This window comes from Tachyglossus aculeatus, chromosome Y3, assembly GCF_015852505.1.
Source record: "Tachyglossus aculeatus isolate mTacAcu1 chromosome Y3, mTacAcu1.pri, whole genome shotgun sequence".
Classification (NCBI taxonomy): domain Eukaryota; kingdom Metazoa; phylum Chordata; class Mammalia; order Monotremata; family Tachyglossidae; genus Tachyglossus; species Tachyglossus aculeatus.
Genome location: NC_052095.1, coordinates 50,011 through 71,378, shown reverse-complemented (window position 1 = coordinate 71,378; position 21,368 = coordinate 50,011). Strand labels below are relative to the sequence as shown.

The window sequence follows — 21,368 nt, the reverse complement described above, 5'->3', positions numbered from 1 at the left end:
GAAAGACAGTGGGAGGACAGTTTGTGTGGGGAGATAAGGAGTTCTGTTTTGGACATGTTATCCAAGTAAAAATGTCCAAAAGGCAAGAGAAAAGGCGAGTCTGCTAAGAGGGAGAGAGCTCTGAGATTGATATGTAGATTTGGGAATCGTTTTCATAGAAGTTTATTTGAAGCCATAGGGATAAATGAGTTCTTGAGGGAGACCTGGAACTGAACCCTGAGGGACCCTTCCAGGAGGCCTTCCCAGACTGAGCCCCCACCTTCCTCTCCCCCTCCTCCCCCTCTCTATCCCCCCTCCTTACCACCTTCCCTTCCCCACAGCACCTGTATGTATGTATATATGTTTGTACGTATTTATTACTCTATTTATTTATTTATTTATTTATTTATTTATTTATTTATTTATTTATTTTACTTGTTCTTATCTATTCTATTTATTTTATTTTGTTAATATGTTTTGTTTTGTTCTCTGTCTCTCCCTTCTAGACTGTGAGCCCACTGTTGGGTAGGGACCGTCTCTATATGTTGCCAACTTGTACTTCCCAAGTGCTTAGTACAGTGCTCTGCACACAGTAAGTGCTCAATAAATACGATTGATTGATTGATTGATTGATTGATTGATTGATTGATTGATTGATTGACTGACCTCTCCAGCTAGATGTTGGGAGGCAATCCTCATTTACAGTCTTCTTCTTTTCAAATCTCCCAAACTCCTTCCCAAAATTTTATTTTGTTTTAGTTTTTTATGATGTTTATTGCTGGTGTTTATTGTGCCAGACACTGTACTAAGTCCTGGAGCAGTTACAAGCTAATCAGGTTGGACACAGTTCCTGTTCAACATAGGACATCCTTATTATATGGATGAGGAGCTGAGCCACAGAGAAGTTAAGTGATTTGCCCAAGGTCACATGGCAGACAAGTGGCAGAACCAGGATTAAAACCTAAGTCCTCTGACTCCCAGCCCCACGCTCTTTCTACTAAGCTACACTGCTTCCTTTACAAATTCATTCATTCAATCATATCTATTGAGTGCTTACTGTGTGCAGAGCACTGTACTAAGCGCTTGGGAAGTACAAGTTGGCAACATATAGAGATGGTCCCTACCCAACAACGGGCTCACAGTCTAGAAGGGGGAGACAGACAACAAAACAAAACATGGGGATTTGTTGTACTCTGTGCCCAAGCCAACTAATAATAATGATGGCAATGATGCAACTGGCAGGGGTGAGAGACTGCAAGTAGTACTGTGCAAATCACTAACACTATATCAATTCTTTCTCACAGGTTCTCAATCCAAGTCTTAAGACTAAAGTTCACATAATTCAAAAGGGGAGTCTCCACTGTCACCATTTTTGTGATCTTTAGTAATCTCCTCTGGTAACTTATTCTCACATTTCAGTGGCCTAACAAGAAGTTCTTCAGGTCTATTTTAAATCCCTCATGCTGAAATGCATAAGCAACTTGACCCAGTCATCAGTACAATAAGAATTCTCTAAAGGGATGAAAGGCTAAAGAGTAAGATACCATTTGGTGTCAGATGCACCATGCTAAACATTAATGTGCTATTAAATACAGGAATTGATGTGCTAAGCATTTCAATAGTTTTCACTCATTCTACTCTTGTCTTCTTTCAAAACCTCTATTTTATGTCATCCACGTTAACAGAGGCAAATGCTGTAAGGTCTTTTGAATTGTTGGCACAAGGTGAAGTTTTGCTTGACACTTAAAAATATTAAGGTCACCAATTCCAAGTGCATAGATGACACAGAAGACAGAGGGAGATGGCAAAAAGGAGGGTTAGTTGGTGAAGGCCTCTTGGAGAGATTTTATGTTGTTTTAGGTTTTTTTTCAAAGGTATTTGTTAAATTCTTACTTGGCTCTGTACTAAGCACTGAGGTAGACACAAGGTAATCCCATCTAGGGCCCACAGTCCTAATCCCCGTTTTACATATGAGGTAACTGAGGCTCAGAGAACTTAAGTGACTTGCCCACGGTCACACAGCAGACAAGTGGCAGAGCGGGATTAGAATTCCAGACCTTAAGAGCTGGGCTTTATCCACTAGGCCATGCTGTTTCCCATAGATGGAACCATAATAATGCTTTGAAGGTGAGGAGTGTGGTAGTCTAGCCTGTCTGGAAGGGAAGGGAGTTTCAAGGCTACAGGGAGGACTTGGGAAAGGGGATGGGAGAGAAATAGACCAGAGCCCAGTGAGTAAACTGGTGCGAGCAGAGTGGAATATTCAGGCTTAGCTGTAGTGGGAGTTCAGTAAAGTGAGTTGGAAGGCATGAGCTGATTGAGTACTTTAAGGCCGATGGTAAAGAGATTCTATTTTTGGGAGCTACTGAACAATATTTTATATTTTTTCATTCTTCCTTCAGTTGAAATATTAAGGTTTTATTTTCCCTTTTATCTTTCCCTTTCATGTGGAGAAAAGTCTCTCAAATCCAGTCCTTTCAACCCCAGCTACACCTTGGGACTACAGTTCAGATTTGGACTTTCAGCCATCACAGAAGTACAGTGAAGGTGTGTTGGAAGAAGTATTGTTTCTAAAAATTCCTGTGAATTTTTGGAAGAGGCCTTCATTTTGGCCTTATCCTTACTGGGTAGAATTGAAGAATTAATTTTCTGCTCTGTTCCCCTTCTGTCATTCTGCTGTTATAAGAAAGCCAAAATGCAATTACTTAATTCTAATAGTATGGTTATAATTTTAAAGTTTTTAATATTTGTTGATCAATATCATTATTGATACCTGTTATTATGAAACTGTTATATGAAATCTTTCATATTGATCATAGAGCTATAATTGTTCATCTGCAGACATCTAGGGATTGGTGAATCTTCTTTCCTGTTTGTGTTCTGATAGAATTTAATGAAAAAATTATTGGATTTCAGAACCTCACCACTCCTCTAACCTTTGCTGTTCCCTTCAGAAAGCAATTAGCCCTGAAGTGTGTGTGAAACCCAAAATTGATTATTACTCTGTTACCCTGATGAACACATTTTTCATTTTCTTTTAGTGGAACTGTAAAATTACAAACATGGGTACCCTATTCCCTATTTTGTCCAGTACATTTCATTTCTTTTTTTAAATGGTATTTTTAAGCGCTTATTATGGGCCAACTGCTGTACCAAGCTCTGGGGTAGATTTAAGGTATTTAGGTTGGACCCAATCTAGGTCTCACATGTGGCTTACAGTCTTAATGCCCATTTTACAAATAACGTACCTGATGCATAGAGAGGTAAGTGACTTACCCAACTTCACACAGCAAACAAGTGACATTCATTCATTCACTCATTCAATCGTATTTATTGAACACTTACCGTGTGCAGAGCACTGTACTAAGCACTTGGGAAGTACAAGTTGGCAACATATAGAGATGGTCCCTACCCAACAGCGGGCTCACAGTCTAGAAGATGGGGAGGAGGAGAGGAAAAAGGGGGCTCAGTCTGGGAAGGACTTTCCCCCCAACTCCCCACTGACTGGCTCTGGCCTGTGCAGATTGGGATCTGGAACTCCTGCCGGGGCCTGAACATGACGGCCAACAACAAGGACCAGACCACCAACATCACCGACTTCCTGGCCAACCGCACTCTCATCATCACCACCGTCCTGGTATGGCCCTCCTCCCACTGGGGACCCCGTCCGCCGGGGCCCGAGAGATTTGGGGAACATAGCAACGGATGCCCCTCGAAGCTGCTGCCATTTCCCACTTCCCGGTGTGGTGACGGAGAACGGGGCGATGCCCCCCGTTTTACCGTTGAGGAAACGGAAGCCCGGAGAGGGTAAGTGACTTGCCTGAGGTCACCCGGCGGACCAGTGACGGAGCTGGCACTAGAGGCCGGGTCTCCTGACTCCCAGTAATGCTGGCACTCTGTCCCATGGGCCAAGGTTTGGTGCTCAGAGGAGCGGGTCTCAATTTCTGGCCCCAATCAATCAATCGTATTTATTGAGCACTTACTGTGTGCAGAGCACTGTACTAAGTGCTTGGGAAGTCCAAATTGGCAACACATAGAGACGGTCCCTACCCAACAGTGGGCTCGCAGTCTAGAAGAAGAGCCCCAGCAGGGGCTCCATGTCCAGCTCAGGAGTGGGTGCAGTGGGGGAGAAGGATTTGTGTGTGCCATGCTGGGGAAGGGGGTTGCGTGGCTCATGCAGGGCGGGGGCATTGATGTACCTGTCCCCTGCAGGAAGACCCTGTCGCCTACAGGAAGACCCCTATGTCATGTACAAGAAGTCGGACAAGCCCCTGTATGGGAACGACCGTTTTGAGGGCTACTGCCTGGACCTGTTGAAGGAGCTGGCCAATATCCTGGGCTTCACTTACGAGGTCAAGCTGGTGTCCGACGGGAAATACGGGGCCCAGAACGACCAGGGGGCGTGGAACGGCATGGTGAAGCAGCTGGCCGACCACGTGAGCCCACCCAGACCCGTCCGGACGGGGGAGCCGGGAGGACAGGGTGGCTCGTGCTAGGCAGAGCCACTGGCCCAGCCCCCGAGCCGGTCCCATCCCTGGTCCGGAAATTCATTCATTCATTCAATCGCATTTATTGAGCACTTACTGTGTGCAGAGCATTGAACTAAGCGCTTGGGCTCCCTTCAAAGCCCTACTGAGAGCTCAGCTCCTCCAAGAGGCCCTCCCAGACTGAGCCCCATCCCTCCTCTCCCCCTCCTCATCCCCCCACCCTACATCCTTCCCCTCCCTACAGCAGAGCTGTCCTTAGAATCTGATTCCCAGGCCCATGCTCTATCCATGAGGTCACCCTACTTCTCTTAGTGAGTATTCCATTAAGTTCTGATGAGGAAGGTTATTGTAACATAGTTTAGTGTCTTCATTTGTTTTGCCTAAAATAGGATAATGAACAAAATTAAAGCATTAAATATAAATACTCCCTAAGTTTTTTGAAATGCTATAGTTTATAGAAAAATTTGTAAATCCATTTGTTCATGTAGAACGTGGAAAGCAAAGATGTTTGGCTGTTTCTGATACATTGTTGTATTAAAAAACATTTCTCTGCAAACAAGTATTTCTAAAGAATATAACAAATGTAGCTACCAATGCCAACACCTAAGTGGAATATTATGAAGAAAATCAATCAGTCAACCAATCAATCCCATATTTATTAGCCCTTTACTATGTGCAGAGAACTGTATTTAGCATTTGGGAGAGTACAGCAAAACAGAGTTGGTAAATTTGTTCTGTGCCCATTATTAACATAGAATCTAGAGGGGTAGACAGATGTTAATATAAATAAATGAATTACGGATATGAACACATGTATTGTGGGACTGAGGGAGGGCTGAAAAAAAAACCCCAAAATCCAAGAGCAAGAATGATGCAGAAGGGGTGGGAGAAGAAGAACTGAGCGTTCAGTCAGGGAAGGCCTTTTGGAGGAGATTGCTTTCAATATGACTTTGGAAGTGGGGGAGAGTGATCATCAGTCAGAAATGAAGAGGGAGGGCTTCCTAAGCCAGAGTGGGACATGGATGAGAGTACATTGACAAGATAGACTAGATCTAGATGCAGTGAATAGATTGTCATTAGAGTAGTGAAGCATATGGGCCGGAATATATCAGCGAGGAAATCAGGGTGGTAAGGAAGGAGGAGACAAAGTGATTGAACCCTGTTATGAGTTTCTGTTTGATGTGGAGAGAAGCAGCATGAAAAAATGTAACAAAAAGAAGAGAAGAAGCATATGCCTGAGTTACCTTATATAATAATAATAATAATAATAATAATAATAATAATAATAATAATAATGGCATTTGTTAAGTGCTTACTATGTGTAAAGCACTGTTCTAAGTGCTGGGGGGGATACAAGGCGAGCAGGTTGCCCCACGTGGGGCTCACAGTCTTCATCCCCATTTGACAGCTGGGGGAACTGAGGCCCAGAGAAGTGAAGTTACTTGCCCAAAGTCACACAGCTGACAAGGGGCGGAGCAGGGATTTGAACCCATGACCTCTGACTCCCAAGCCTGGGCTCTTTCCACTGAGCCACTCTGCTGTGATAGCACAGGTCATCAGGGTGTCCCACATGGAGCTCACAGTCTTCATGCCCATTTAACAGCTGAGGGAACTGATGCCCAGAGAAGTGAAGTGACTTGCCCGAAGTCACACAGCTGACAATTGGCAGAGCCGGTATTTGAATCAATCAATCAATCAATCAATCAATCAATCAATCAATCAATCGTATTTATGGAGCGCTTACTGTGTGCACAGCACTATACTAAACACTTGGGAAGTACAAGTTGGCAACGTATAGAAACAGTCCCTACCCAACAGTGGGCTCACAGGCTAGAAGGGGGAGACAGAGAACAAAACCAAACATATTAACAAAATAAAATAAATAGAATAGATATGTACAAGTAAAATAAATAAATAAATAAATAGAGTAACAAATATGTACAAACATATATACATATATACAGGCGCTGTGGGGAAGGGAAGGAGGTAAGACGGTGGGGATAGAGAGGGGGAGGAGGGGGAGAGGAAGGAGGGGGCTCAGTCTGGAAAGGCCTCCTGGAGGAGGTGAGCTCTCAGTAGGGCCTTGAAGGGAGGAAGAGAGCTAGCTTGACGGATGTGGGGAGGGAGGGCATTTGAACCCATGACCTCTGACTCCCAAGCCTGGGCTCTTTCCACTAAGCCACACTGCTTCCCTAGATGAGTGGCGGAGCTGGGATTGAATGAATCCAGGTTGAAGTTTGGGGGTTGAATAATAATAGTAATGAAAATAGTAATGATGGCATTTGTTAAATGCTTACTATGTGCCAAGCAGTGTTTTAAGCGCTGGGGGGATGCAAGGTGATCAGGTTGTCCCACGTGGGGCTCACAGTCTTCATCCCCATTTTCCAGATGAGATATCTGAGGCCCAGAGAAGTGAAGTGGCTTGCCCAAAGTCACCCAGCTGACAGGTGGTGGAGTAAGGGTTCAAACCCACGACCTCTGACTCCCAAGCTCGGGGTCTTTCCACTGAGCCACTCTGCTGTGGTAGCACAAGGTCATCAGGGTGTCCCACATGGAGCTCACAGTCTTTATCCCCATTTGACAGCTGAGGGAACTGAGGCCCAGAGAAGTGAAGTGACTTGCCCAAAGTCACCCAGCTGACAAGTGGCGGAGTAAGGATTTGAACCCACAACCTCTGACTCTCAAGCCCGGGCTCTTTCCATTGAGACACTCTGCTGTTGTAGTACAAGGTCATCAGGGTGTCCCACATGGGGCTCACAGTCTTCATCCCCATTTGACAGCTGAGGGAACTGAGGCCCAGAGAAGTGAAGTGTCTTGTCCAAATAATAATAATAATAATAATAATAATAATAATAATAATAATAATAATGGTATTTATTAAGCACTTACTACGTGCCAAACACTGTTCTAAGCACTGGGGGGGATACAAGGTGATCAGGTTGCCCCATGTGGGGCTCACAATCTTCATCCCCATTTGACAGCTGAGGGAATTGAGGCCCAGAGAAGTGAAGTGGCTTGCCCAAAGTCACACAGCTGACTATTGGTGGAGCAGGGATTGGAACCCATGACGTCTGACTCCCAAGCCCGGGCTATTTCCACTAAGCCACACTGCTCCCTTAGATGAGTGGCGGAGCTGGGATTGAATCCAGGTTGAAGTTTGGGGGTCGAATAATAATAATAATAAAGATAATAATGATGGTATTTGTTAAGCACTAACTATGTGGAAAGCACTGTTCTAAGCGCTGGGGGGGATACAATGTGATCAGGTTGCCCCATGTGGGGCTTACAGTCCTAATCCCCATTTGACAGCTGAGGGAACTGAGGCCCAGAGAAGTGAAATGGCTTGCCCAAATAATAATAATAATAATGATAGTATTTGTTAAGGGCTTACTATGTGCCAAGCACTGTTCTAAGCCCTGAGGAGATACAAGATGATCAGGTTGCCCCATGTGGGGCTCACAATCTTCATCCCCATTTGACAGCTGAGGGAACGGAGGCCCAGAGAAGTGAAGTGGCTTGGCCCAAGTCACACAGCTGACAATTGGCGGAGCAGGGATTTGAACCCATGACCTCTGACTCCCAGGCCTGGGTTCTCTCTACTAAGCCATGCTGCTTGCCTAGATGAGTGGCGGAGCTGGGATTGAATCCAGGTTGAAGTTTGGGGGTCGAATAAGAATAATAATAATAAAAATAATAATGATTGTGTTTGTTAAGTGCTTACTATGTGCAAAGCACTGTTCTAAGCACTGGGGGGATACAAGGTGATCAGGTTGCCCCATGTGGGGCTCACAATTTTAATCCCCATTTGACAGCTGAAGGAACTGAGGCCCAGAGAAGTGAAGTGGCTTGCCCAAATAATAATAATAATAATGATGATGGTATTTGTTAAGCGCTTACTATATGCCAAGCACTGTTCTAAGCACTGTGGAGGGGGGGGATAGAGGGTGATCAGGTTGCGCCATGTGGGGCTCACAATCTTCATCTCCATTTGACAGCTGAGGGAACTGAGGCCCAGAGAAGTGAAGTGGTTTGCCCAAAGTCACCCAGCTGAGAAGGGATGGAGTCGGGATTCGAACCCACGACCTCTGACTCCAAAGCCTGGGCTGCTTCCCACAGAGGGGTGGGTGAGGAATCTAGTCTAGTCTTCTGGACTGTGAGCCCGCTATTGGGTAGGTACCGTCTTTATATGTTGCCAACTTGTACTTCCCAAGCGCTTAGTACAGTGCTCTGCACACCATAAGTGCTCAATAAATACGATTGAGTGAATGAATGAATGAGGAGGGCGAAGGGCGCTGAGGTGAGGGGATGCCCGGCCCTGCCTGGCCCCGCCCCCAGGGTTAAAATGGGACTTAAGACTCTGCCTTCTCTTATAGAAAAATGATCTGGGCTGCGTAGTGAAGTATAGACCGGAGAGGCAGGAGGCTGGGAGGTCAGCAAGGAGGCTGATACAGTAACCTAGGCAGGGTAGGATAAGTGATTGTATTAATGTGGTAGCTGTTTGGATGGAGAGGAAAGGGCGGATTTTAGCAACATAGTAAAGGTTGGAGTGATAGGATTTAATGACCGATTGAATATGTGGCTTGAATAAGAGAAAGGAGTCAAGGATAACTCCAAGGTTACGGGTTTTTGGGACTGGAAGGATAGTGCTGCCATTTACAGTGATAGGAAAGTCGGGAAGAGAAGAGGGTATGGTTGGGAAGATTAAGGAGTTAAATTTTGGACATGTGAAGCTTGAGGTGATGGGAGGACAACCAAGCAGAGATGTCTTGAAGGCAGGAGGTGATGCAAGGCTGGAAAGAGGGAGAAAGACTAGGGGAGATGTAGATTTGGGTATCATCTGCAGAGAGGTGGTAGTTGAAGCCATGGGAGTGAATGAGTTCTCCAAGGGAGTGAGTGTATATGAAAAATAGAAGGGAAACCAGACTGAACCTTGGGAGAGTACAATACAACTTGGGAGAGTACAGTACAACTTGGGAGAGTATAATACAACTAAGTGGGTAAACATGATCCATGTCCATATGGCGTTTACAGCCTATTAGGAGAAAGACATTAAACTAAATTACAGGTATTGGAAACATGGAGCGTCAGGATCTGTGCTAAGGAGCTGAGGTAAGTAATAAAATGCCTACGAGTTACATTGGCAAATGCATAGACAATATGGTAGAGTGAGAGGATAGTCTGGGAAGACCTAGTGAAGGAGAAATGAAATTAACCTTACTTTGAAGATGGGTAAGGTGGAGGTCTGACATATATGGAGGCGGAAGGAGTTCCAGGTCAGAGGGGAGGATATGGACAATGGGTCAGCAGAAAGAAGGATGAGATTGAGGAACAGTGAGTGAAATGGAATTATAGGAGCAAAGTGCACAGGCTGAGCTGTAATAGATCAGTGAGGTGAGATAGGAGGTGGCGAGCTGACTCATTGCGTTAAAGCCGATGGTAAGGAATTTCTTCCACTGCAAGTTCTTGAAGAGTGACAAAACATGGATTGAACACTTATTTTTTTTAGAAAAATTACCCAGGCAGCAGAGTGAAGTAAAATCTGCATTGGGGAGAGACAGGCATCAGGGCGATCAGCTAGTCAGTCAGCAAGTCGATCAATTGTATTGATTTGAGGGCTTACTGTGTGCAGGGTACTATGTTCAGCACTGGAGAGAGTACAGTGTAACAGTACAACAGACATATTCGCTGCCCACACTGAGCTTTCAGTCTAGAGGGGGAGGCAGACATAAATATAAACAAATAAATTACAGATATATACATATGTGCTGTGGGGCAGAGAAGGGGAATGAATAAAGGAAGTAAGTCAGGATGATGCAGGAGAGTGAGGGCGAGTGAGGGCGAGGAGGAAAATAGGGGTTAGTTGAGGAAGGCCTGTTAAAGGAGATGTGCCTTCAGTAAAGCTTTTGAGGCAGAAGAGAGTAATTGCCTGTTGGATATAAGGAGGGAAGGCGTCCCAGGCCAGAGACAGGACATGGGCAAGAGGTTGACAGTGAGATAGAAAAGATCAAGATATAGTGAGAAGGCTAGCATTAGAGGAATGAAGTGTGTGGGCTGGGTTGAATTAGGAGAGTAGTGAGGTGAAGTAGGAGGGCGTAAGGTGAGTGCTTTAAAGTCAATGGTGAGAACTTTCTGTTTGATGTGGAGTTTGAAGGGCAGCCACTGGAGAGTCTTGAGGGGAGGAGAAATATGGCCCAAACATTTTTGTAGACTATTGATTGTGCAGCAGAGTAAACTATGGAGTGTAGTGGGGACAAACAGAAGGCAGGGAGGTCAGCAAGAAGGCTGATACATCAGGTGGAATTCATTCATTCATTCATTCATTCATTCATTCAATCATATTTATTGAGCACTTACCCCGTGCAGAACGCTGTACTAAGTGTTTGGGAAGTACAAGTCAGCAACATATAGAGATGGTCCCTACCCAACAACGGGCTCGCAGTCTAGAAATAGGATTACTGACTGGATTAACATGATAGGAGTTTGGATGGAGTGGAAAGAGTGGATTTTTATGATGATGTGAAGGTGGAACTGACAGGATTTAGTGATGGATTGAATATGTGGACCGAGAGTAGTCATGGAGAACACCAAGGTAAACGGACTGTGAGACAGGTAGGATCTACAGAGATGGGCAAGTCACTGGGGAGGACAGGGTTTGAGGGGGAAGATAAGAAGTTCTGTTTTAGACGATCAGTTCGAGGTGACTGAAGGAGACCCAAGTCCTAAAGGCAGAAGGAAATGTGAGACTACAGAGAAGGAGAGAGTTCAGGACAGTAGGAAGCAGAAGAGGAGCAGAAGTCTAGCAAGGAGGTTAATCAAGCCAGACTAGGATAAGGCGTGGATATAATAATAATAATGGCATTTATTAAGTGCTTACTATGTGCAAAGCACTGTTCTAAGCGCTGGGGAGGTTATAAAGTGATCAGGTTGTCCCACGGGAGGCTCACAGTCTTAATCCCCATTTTACAGATGAGGTAACTGAGGCCCAGAGAAGTGAAGTGACTTGCCCAAAGTCACACAGCTGACAGTTGGCGGAGCTGGGATCAGTGTAGTAGCCATGATGCTTTAAATCATGGATGATTCCAAGTTGCATTGTACTTTCCCAGAAATTTTATTAATTTTTCCAAGTTCAAAAAGATATAAAAATCTGACAGCAAGGCTAATTACTTAGGTGATTTGAAGTAGTGAAAGCATGGTACTCATTTACCAGTGGCAATAAGTCCAGGACATTTTTCAAGGGCCAGTGCTGCTTCTTATAGGATTCTGTTCTGGATTTCTTTCTTGAATTAGCCTACTTGAGACCACACCCACCTGCATTGCTAGAATTAGAGCAATCCTTCTCTGCAGTCTCACATTTTTCCTCCTGCCTTCAGGACATCTCTACCTCGATCTCCTGTTGACACCTTAAATTTAATAGATCAGAAGCAGAACTCCACAACTTCCCACCCTTCCCCTATGTTTTCCATCACTATAGACAACAGCATCTTCATCCTTGCTATCTCAAAAGTCCCTAACCTAAGCATTATCTCATCTCTCAAGTTCAACCCACATCTCAGTAGATTCTAGATTGTAAACTCATTTTAGGCAGGGAATTTATCTACTAACTCTATTACATTGTATTATCCCAAGTGCTTAGTACCTAGTGGGTAGACCAAGGGCCTGGAGTCAGAAGGACCTGGGTTTTAATCCCAGATCTGCCACATCTACTATGTGACCTTGGACAAGCAACTTAAATTCTCTGGGCCTCAATTCCCTCATCTTTCAAATGGGGATTAAGACTGAGACCCGCTAAGTGGGGCCAGGACTGTGTCCAATCTGATTATCTTATATCTACCCCAGACCTTAGCACAGTGCCTGTCACATAGTAGGGATTGAGTAGGGACTGTCTCCATCTCCATCTGTCTCCATCTGTTGCCGAATTGTATTTTCCAAATGCTTAGTATGGTGCTGTGCACACAGTAAGTGCTCAATAAATGTGAATGAATGAATTTATCAATCAATCATATTTACTGAGCACTTACAATGTGCAGAGTAATAATTATAATAATAATTGTGGTATTTATCAAGTGCTTACTATTCATTCAGTCAGTCACATTTATTAAGTGCTTACTGTGTGCAAAGCACTGTACAAAGCACATGGGAGAGTCCAGTGCAATATTAAACAGTCACGTTCCCCAGCTACATATGATTAATACGGTGCTTACTGTGTGCAGAGCACTTTTCTAAGTGCTTGGGCAAGTACAGTATAGCAGAGTTGGTCAACCCATTCTCTACCCACAAGGACTATAATCTAGACATAGTCAATGTGCCACCAGATCTTGTCATTTCTATGTTTCAATATTTCTAAAATCTTCCCTTTCGTCTCCATCTAAACTGCTACTACACTAATCCAAGCACTTATCCCATTCATTTATTCATTTATACATTCAGTGGTATTTACTGAATAGTTGCTGTGTTCAGAACACTGAACTAAACTATTGTACAATAGCATAGTACAATAATAAGCAGACATACTCCCCTGACCACAACGATCTTACAGTCTGGAAGTTGGGAGACAAAACAAGAATACAAATAAATAAAATTACAGATATGTACACAGTGCTGTAGCGCTGAGAGTGGGGAAGAACAAGGGGAACAATTCACGGTGATACAGAAGGGAGTGGAAGATGAGGAAAAGTGGGGCTTAGTCTAGGAAGGCCTCTTGGAGGAGATGGGACTTCACTAAAGCTTTGAACCAGGGGAGAATAATTGTTTGTTGGGTTTGAGGAAGGAGGGCATTCCACGCCAGAGGCAGCACTTGGGCGAGGGTTCAGTGGTGAGATAGGTGAGATCAAATCACAGGGAGAAGGTTAGCACATAAGGAGCAAAGTGTGTGAGTTGGGTTGTAGGAGAGAAGCAAGGTGAGGTAGAAGGGCATCATCATCTGCCTATTTTATTATTGCCATAGCATGTTAATTGTTAACTACCCTCTGTGATGCCATCACCTACTTATATCACTGCTACTGTGTTATTGCTTCTGCATTTCAATTGTTAACCTCCCGCTGTGCTGTCCTTTACCTTGCTGACCTCACCATGAACTATCAATTCCCCTGCTCCCAACTGCCATTCCCATTCCTCACCTTCCCCTTCCCCTCTCCCACCCAACTTTTTCCCTCCCTTCCCCCCTCCCCCGTCACCTCTCCCCCTCACCCCCTACTCAGGATCCCTCTGTACCAGCGCCAACCCTAAACTCCTCCCTCCCAGCCCTCTCCCTCCCCTCCTCCCCATCCCCACCCCATCCCAGTTCTCCTTTCTCATTGCCGCCCTTCTTCCCACTCTCCCCACCCAGGCCCCCAACAACTCACCCCAATCCAAACCCTCCCCAGCCCTTGCACTCTTCCCCCTCCCTCCCCTGACTCCACAGCTGCTGCCAGGTGTGGCCTCTAGAACCCCGCTCCATTATAGGTAAACTCCCTTTCAACCTGGACCTATTCCTTTCCAGCTCTCTACTCCTCCTCGCCCTAACTGAAACATGGCTGTCTCCGGACGACACAGTCTCTTCTGCTGCTCTCTCCAGTGGAGGCCTCTTCTTCTCCCACTCCCCCAGACTCACCGCAAAAGGAGGAGGTGTCGGTTTCCTTCTCGCCCCCCCAATGTCGCTTTCTCACCATCCCTCCTCCCCCTTCCCTTTCCTTCCCTTCCTTTGAAGCCCACATTATTCACCTCTACCACCCCCTCCAGATTCTTGTAGCCATCATCTACCGCCCCCCCCGCCCCACCTCCAACTTCTTTAATGATTTTGACCCCTTCCTCACCTTCATTCTCTCCTTTTCCATGCCCACTCTGATCCTCGGAGACTTCAACATCCATATGGATATCCCTGGTGACTCCTCTGCCACCCGCCTTCTATCTCTCCTTGACGCTGCCAACCTCCTGCTCCACCCCATCTCGCCCACTCACCAACTTGGCCACACCCTCGACCTCATCATCTCCTACTGCTGCACTATCTCCACCCTCACCAACTCTGAAATCCCTCTCTCTGATCATAGCCTTCTCAACTGCCTCCTCACTCACACTCCTCTCCCCTGTAAATCTATACTACTACCTCAAAGAGACCTCCACTCTCTCAATCCCGTCCATCTTTCTGAGTGCCTCACACGCCACCTCGCCGCCCTTTCCTCTCTACCCAATCTTGACGATCAGATTACTGCTCTCAACTCTACCCTGTCTACTCAGCTTGACTCACTCACTCCCCTTTCCCTTCGCTGCTCTTGTACTACTAACCCACAGCCCTGGATCACTGCCACTGTCTGTCTCCTCTGCTCTTATGCTCAAGCTGCTACACACTGCTGGCGAAAGTCTAAACACCAAGCCAACCTCGTTCACTTCAAGTTTATCTTTTCCTGCCTTAACTCCTCCCTCTCCTTTGCCAGACAAAACTAATTCTCCTCCCTTATTGACACCCATGCCCCTCATTCCCGTCAGCTCTGCCATACATTTAACTCCCTTCTCAGGCCCCCTGTTCCTCCCCATCCTGTTTCCCTCACCCCCAGTGATCTGGCCTAATACTTCATTAGTAAAATTAACTTCATCAGGTCTGAGCTCCTCAAAGTCACTCCTCCCCCTTCTGCAACCCCCCGGCTCTCAGCCCTCTCTGCTGCTCTCCCATCCTTCCCAGCAGTATCTTCAGATGAGATCTCCTCTCTCCTCTCAAGTGCTACTCTGGCCACATGTGTTTCTGACCCCATTCCCTCTCATTTTATGAAATCTCTCGCCCCATCCCTCCTCCCTTCCTTAACTTCCATCTTCAACTGCTCACTCTCCACTGGTTCCTTCCCCTCTGCCTTCAAACATGCCCACGTCTCCCCCATCCTAAAAAAAACCTCTCTTGACCCCACCTCCCCTTCTAGTTATCGCCCTATCTTCCTCCTACCATTCCTTTCCAAACTCCTTGAACAAGTCGTCTATACCCACTGCCTCGAATTCCTCAATGCCAACTTTCTCCTCGACCCCCTCCTGTCTGGCTTCCGTCCCGTACATTCCACTGAAACTGCCCTCTCAAAGGTCACCAATGACCTCCTCCTTGCCAAATCCAACGAACGACTCCTACTCTATCCTAATACTCCTCGACCACTCAGCTACCTTCCACACTGTGGACCACTCCCTTCTCCTCAACATGCTATCCAATCTTGGCTTCACAGACTCTGTCCTCTCTTGGTTCTCCTCTTATCTCTCTGGCCATTCATTCTCAGTCTCTTTTGAGGGCTCCTCCTCCCCCTCCCATCCCCTTACTGTAGGGGTTCCTCAAAGGTCAGTTCTTGGTCCCCTTCTGTTCTCTATCTACGCTCACTCCCTTGGTGAACACATTCGCTCCCATGGCTTCAACTATCATCTATATGCTGATGACACCCAAATCTACATCTCTGCCCCTGCTCTCTCTCCCTCCCTTCAGGCCCGCATCTCCTCCTGCCTTCAAGACATCTCCATCTGGATGTCTGCCTGCCATCTAAAACTCAATATATCCAAGACTGAACTCCTTATCTTCCCTTCCAAGCCCTGCCCTCCCTCTGACTTTCCCATCACTGTAGACAGCACTACCATCCTTCCCTTCTCACAAGCCCGCAACCTTGGTGTCATCCTCGACTCCGCTCTCTCGTGCACCCCTCACATCCAATCCGTCACCAGAACCTGCCGGTCTCACCTCCGCAACATCGCCAAGATCTGCCCTTTCCTCTCCATCCAAACCACTACCTTGCTGGTTCAATCTGTCATCCTATCCCGACTGGATTATTGCATCAACCTCCTCTCTTATATCCCATTCTGCTGTCTCTCCTCACTTCAATCTATACTTTACGCTGCTGCCCAGATCATCTTTGTGCAGAAACGGTCTGGGCATGTTACTCCCCTCCTCAAAAATCTCCAGTGGCTACCAATCAACTTATGCATCAGGCAAAAACTCCTCATTCTCGGCCTCAAGGCTCTCCATCACCTCGCCCACTCCTACCTCACCTCCCTTCTTTCCTTCTACAGCCCAGCCCGCACCCCCGCTCCTCTGCTGCTAACCTCCTCACTGTGCCTCGTTCTCTCCTGTCCCACCGTCGACCCCTGGCCCACGTCCTCCCTCTGGCCTGGAATGCCCTCCCTCTGCACATCTGCCAAGCTAGCTCTCTTCCTCCCTTCAAAGCCCTACTGAGAGCTCACCTCCTCCAGGAGGCCTTCTCAGACTGAGCCCCCTCCTTGCTCTCCTGCTCCTCTCCCCATCCCTTCCACCCTACCTCCTTCCCCTCCCCACAGTACTTGTATATATGGTTGTACATATTTATTACTCTATTTATTTTACTTGTACATATTTACTATTCTCTTGATTTTATTTTGTTAATAGGTTTTGTTTTGTTGTCTGTCTCCCCCTTCTAGACTGTGAGCCTGCTGTTGGGTAGGGACCGTCTCTATATGTTGCCAACTTGTACTTTCCAAGCGCTTAGTACAGTGCTCTGCACACAGTAAGTGCTCAGTAAATATGATTGAATGAATGAATGAATGAGGGGGCAAGGTGTTGGAGTCCTTTAAATCAGTCAATTTAAAGCCAATGGTGAGGAGTTTTTGTTTGATGCAGCGGTGGATGGGCAACCACTGGAGTTGTTTTAGGAGTGGGGTGACACATCCTGAATGTTTTTGTAGAAAATTATCCAGGCAGCAGAGCATAGTACTGACTAGAGTGAGGAGAGAAAGGAGGCTGGGAGGTCAGCAAGGAGCTTTCTCTATGACCTTCCACCCTCCTATCTCTCCCCATTTCAGGCATGACTTAACTCTGTCCAGATCATTTTTCTGAAAAATCATTTCGTTTCATGGCTCCCCACTCCTTAAGGATATCAGAAGTTTTCCAACCCACTTCCTACTACAGCTCACCCAGTGCACTTCATTCATTCATTCAGTCATATTTATGGAGTGCTTGCTGTGTGCAAAGCACTGTACCAAGTGCTTGGAAGAGTACAATATTACAACAAACAGACACATTCCCGCCCACAAAGAGCTCACAGTCTAGAGTGGGAGATTAGATAGATAAATTAGATAGACAGATAGATAGATAGATAGATAGATAGATAGATAGATAGATAGATAGATAGATAGATAGATAGATAGATAGATGATAGATAGATAGATAGATAGATGATAGATAGATAGATAGATAGATAGATGATAGATAGATAGATAGATAGATAGATAGATAGATAGATTGATTGATTGATTGATTGATGATAGATAGATGATAGATAGATAGATAGATAGATAGATAGATAGATAGATAGATAGATAGATAGATAGATATAGATAGATAGATAGATAGATAGATAGATAGATAGATAGATAGATGATAGATAGATAGATAGATAGATAGATAGATAGATAGATAGATAGATAGATAGATAGATAGATAGATAGATAGATAGATAGATAGATAGATAGATAGATAGATAGATAGATAGATAGATAGATAGATAGATAGATAGATAGATAGATAGATAGATAGATAGATAGATAGATAGATAGATAGATTACAGATAAATATATATGTGCTGTGGGGATGAGAGGGAGGATGAATGAAGGAGCAAATAAGAGTGGCACAGAAGGAAGTGGGAGAAGAGGTGAGGATATCTTAGTCAGGGAAGGCTTCATGGAGGAGGTGTGCCTTCAATAATGTTTTGAAGTGGGGAAGAGCCATTATCTGTCTGGAAGGCCTTCCCAGACTGAGCCCCCTCCTTCCTCTCCCCCTTCTCCCCCTCCCCCACCCTACCGCCTTCCCCTCCCCACAGCACCTGTATATACGTATATATGTTTGTCCATATTTATTACTCTATTTATTTATTTTACTTATACATATTTATTCTATTTATTTTATTTTGTTAATATGTTTTGTTCTGTTGTCTGTCTCCCCCTTCTAGACTGTGAGCCCGCTGTTGGGTAGGGACCATCTCTATATGTTGCCAACTTGTACTTCCCAACCACTTAGTACTGTGATCTGCACACAGTAGATGCTCAATAAATACGACTAAATGAATGAGTGAATGAATGAATGAATGAGGGGGGACGGCATTCCAGAACAGAGGTCGGATGTGGGCGAGAGGTTGGCGGTTAGATATATGAGAGTGAGAAGGTTAGCATTAGCACGTAATACATGAGCTTGGTTGTATTAGTCGAGTAGCAAGATGAGGTAGGAGGGAGCAAGGTGATTTGGTGTTTTAAAACCAATGGTGAGGAGTTTTTGTTTGCTGCAAAGATGGATGAGCAACCACTAGAGTTTCTTGAGGAGTGGGGAAACATGGTCTGAATGTTTTTGAAGGAAAGTGATTAAGGTAGCAAAATGGAATATGGATTGGTGTAGGGAGAGACAGAAGACATAGAAGTAAGCAAGGAAACTGATACAGTAATCAAGGTGAGCTAAGATAAGTGCTTGCATTAATTAATTCATGAAATCATATTTATTAAGCAATTACTGTTTGCAGAACACTGTACTAAGCATATGGAAAAGAACAATACAATACAACAACAAGCAGTAACAATCCCTGTCCACAACAAGATTGAAGTGTAGAGGCGGGGAGACAGATATCAAAAAAAATAAATAAAAGTACAGCTATATATATGTGTGTGTGTGTGTGTGTGTGTGTGTGTGTGTAATTGCTGTGGGGCTGAGGTGGGGAGGGAGAGTAAAGGGAGCAAGTTAGGGTTACGCAGATGGGAATGGGAGATGAGGAAAAGTGGGGCTTTGTCTGGGAGGGCCACTTGGAGGAGATGTGCCTTCAAAGTAGGCTTTGAGGTGGAGGAGAGTAATTGTTTGTAGGATTTGAAGAAGGAGGGTGTTCCAGTTCAGGGCAGAATGTGGGCCAGGGGTAAGTGGCAAGATAAGTGACATCAAGGCACAGTGAGAAGGTTAGCACCAGAAGAGTGAATTATGTGGCTTGGGTTGTACTAGTAGAGAAGCGAGGTGAGGTTGGAGTGGGCAAGGTGATGGAGAGCTTTAAAGTCAATGGTGAGGAGTTTTTGTTTGATATGGAGGTGTAGAGGTAAACAATGAAGAATTTTGAGGAGGGGGTGACCTGTCTTGATCATTTCTGTAGAAAGATGATCCAGGAAGCTGAGTGAAGTATGGCTTGGAATGGAAAAGTCAGGAAGTTGGGAGGTCAACAAGCAGGCTGATGCAGTAATCCAGGAGTGATAGAATAAGTGATTGTATTAATGTGGCAGCAGATGGAGATAAAGGCATGGATTTTAGCGATGTTGTGAAGGTGGGAACCATTCTTCCCATCTAACGAAATGTAACCTCGGTGTCATCCATGATTCCACTCTCTCATTCACCCCATATATCCAATCTGTCACCCATACCTGCCGGTCTCACCTTCACAACATCGCCAAGATCTGCCCTTTCTTCTCCATCCAAACTGCTACCACATTAGGACAATCACTTATCGTATCCCGACTGGATTCCTGCATCAGCATCCTTTTTGATCTCCAAAACCTCCTGTCTTTCCCACTTCAGTCCACACTTCACTTATTTATATTAATGCCTGTTTACTAGTTTGATGTATATATATATACACATATATACATATCTATATATATCTATAATTCTATTTATTTATATTGATGTTGTTGATGCCTGTTTACTTGTTTTGATGCCTGTCTCCCCCCTTCTAGACTGTGAGCATGTTTGTGGGCAGGGATTGTCTCTCTTTGTTGCTGAATTGTACTTTCCAAGTGCTTAGTAAAGTGCTCTGCACACAGTGTGCAATCAGTAAATACAACTGAATGAATGAATGAAAGCTATTAGATTTGGCAAGAAAGAGAGCATTGGTACCTTTGAGAGGGAGGTTTCTGTGGAGTGAGGGGGACAGAAGCCAGGTTGGAAGGGATTCAGGAGAGAATTGGAGGAGAGTAATTTGAGACAGTAAGTGTAGACGACTTGCTCAAGAAGTTTGAAGAGGAAGGGTAGGAAGGAGATGGGGCAATAACTGGGGGGAGCGTGGGGTCAAGGGAGGGTTATTTAGGGGAGACATGGGCATGTCTGAAGGCAGTGAGGACAAAGCCATTGGAGACTGAATGGCTGAAGGTGGTTATTAGGGAGGGACGGGGTGAGAGTTATGTTTGGTAGCAGTTTGGATGGAGAGGAAGGGGCAGATTTTGATGATGTTGTGAAAGTAGAACTGACAGGATTTAGTGATAAAATGAATATGTATGCGGAACAAGACAGAGAAGTCAAGGATAATGCCAAAGTTATGGGCTTGTTCATTCATTCATTCATTCATTCATTCATTCATTCATTCATATTTATTGAGAGCTTACTGTGTGCACAGCACTGTACTAAGTGCTTGGAATGTACAATTCAGCAATAAAGAGAGACAATCCCTGCCCACAATGGGCTCACAGTCTAGAGGGGGTGGAGAAAAATATCAATAGAAGTAAACAGGTACAAATATAAATAAATAGAATTATAGATATATACATATGTACGTAAGTGCTGTGGGGTGGAGAGATGGCGGAAGAGCAAAGGGAGCGAGTCGAGGGAGGGAAGGGAGTGGGAGCTGAGGAAAAGTGGGGGTTAGTCCGGGAAGGTCTCTTGCAGGAGGCCCACCTTCATCAGGGCTTTGAAGCGGGGAAGAGTGATTGTCTGGCAGATTTGAGGAGGGAGGGCATTCCAGGTCAGAGGTAGGTCATGGGCCAGGGATCAGCCGCGAGACTGGCAAGATCGAGGCATAGTAACAAGGTTAGCACTAGAGGAGCATAGTGTGAGGGCTGGGATGTAGAAGGAGATAAGGGAGGTGAGGTAGGAGAGGGCAAGGTGAAAGAGAGCTTTAAAGCCAATGTTGAAGAGTTTTTGTTGAATACCTAGCTTGATAAACAACCACTGGAGATTTTTGAGGAGGGAGTTGACGTGCC

At 45.2% G+C, this 21,368-nt stretch overlaps 1 pseudogene; it reads left to right on the top strand.

Moving 5' to 3' along the window:
- LOC119946746 overlaps positions 1-21,368 on the top strand; it is a 93,145-nt pseudogene that overhangs the window by 36,453 nt on the left and 35,324 nt on the right.